At 37.4% G+C, this 1,635-nt stretch overlaps 1 pseudogene; it reads right to left on the reverse strand.

The window, feature by feature from the left end:
• Nucleotides 1–253: 253 nt before the first annotated feature.
• LOC107301721 lies at nt 254–944 on the reverse strand (annotated as a pseudogene).
• Nucleotides 945–1,635: the final 691 nt, after the last annotated feature.

Consider the following 1,635-nt stretch of genomic DNA (forward strand, 5'->3'; position numbering starts at 1 on the left):
TTAGTCCTCAACTTACGGCCGGTTTAGTCCTCGACTTACGACCGGTTTAGTCCTCGACTTACGACCGGTTGGGGTCGCGGCATTAAAAAGGTTGAGAACCACTGATTTAGATGTACCACTTTTCTTATCTTGTGATTTTAAACAAAAGTAAGCTCTTCCCCTTTAGGTTTTGTTACTGAATTCAGATTCTTAGATTATTCTTAGCATCTTATTTTAATGGGTTTTCCTTTACTTCACAGATTCTGGAGAACATACCTGCATATTGCTTCCCCACTGAGCTTTGCCTTCCAACAGAGAATCCAAGACAGCCCTGCTTGGTTCTTCAGCAGCAGGATCATTCCCACTCACAACATAATAGGATGATCTCACCCTCTTGAAAAATTCTATATCAACATTCTTGCTATTGCTGTGGTTGGGAATATACACCAGGTCCAAATACATAGGAGGTCCTGGAGGCACAGCTATAGATTTTGTTGGTTTCCCATTTCCAGATCCTAAAATAAATAAATAAAAAGAGACCTGTCTCAGTTTGTGGTAATACACACTGTCTACTAATGATAATCTCAAGCTGGACAGACTGACACAACAAGCTCCAGCTGTGAAGTTCATGTATTTTTTTAAATAATTTTGAATTATCCTATAGAATTTAAGCAGTTGATAAAATCAGATATTTGTACCATTAAAATGTACTTAGTGAACAGAACAAGACACATACAAAATAATAAGTTATTAACCATATGTATGCATGCATGTTTGTGTATATGTATCAATGCATTCATTTGATTTTACTTATATTCCATTTTTTTGGTACAGGAACACAAAGCAGCATGCATATTGCTCCTTCCTCCTATTTTCTCCCCACAACAACTGTAAAAGAAATTGGGCTGAAGCCATCCAATGGGCTTTCTTGGCTGAGATGGACCAGAATACATCCATCCATACATACATACAGTGCTTTTTTTGGAAAAAAAAGAAAAAAAAAGAAAAAGAAAAAGGTGTCGGAACTCAGACATGTCATACAACCCATCTTGCCTACCCTACAAGGTTCCATCCAAAAAAGGTTCCGGAATTCCGTTCTGGGCGTTCTATGACAAAAAAAGCCCTGCATACATATGTACATATGTACTGTATATACATCCATACACCCAAACATAGTTTCCCTGCTCATAGTCCAATACCTTAAGTACTATACCACATGGATTCTGAATGTCACATATTTCAAGGAATGTGAAATATAAGAGATTCAGGAGCACAACATTAAGAGAAGCTTGCTTTCTAGTTTCCTTGGAAAAATCAAATGGAAATAATTTGTTCCTGCCCATGGCCAAGATACTCTTAAAACACCCCCATTCCAGCCTATAGCCTAATATTAACTTACCCAATTATTAACTAGGTCTGACCTTTTTTTCAGATCAGTTAAAGTTGTCTAACTACTGTCACATTATTGGGCAGACACAAGATGTTAGTGCAGGCTAATCAAAGATGAAAAGAAAGAACTCAATGCCTTTGAAGGCCAACACCAGATAAAGAAATGGTGCTACAGAATGGTGCTATACATCATTCCAAAACATCTGGAGCATTGACAAAAATCATCATCAGTCAATTGCAAAAGGCAATCTTACTTGGAACTGCTTA

Source organism: Protobothrops mucrosquamatus, unplaced genomic scaffold, assembly GCF_001527695.2.
Source record: "Protobothrops mucrosquamatus isolate PMUCROS unplaced genomic scaffold, P.Mucros_1.0 scaffold15955, whole genome shotgun sequence".
Lineage (NCBI taxonomy): Eukaryota > Metazoa > Chordata > Lepidosauria > Squamata > Viperidae > Protobothrops > Protobothrops mucrosquamatus.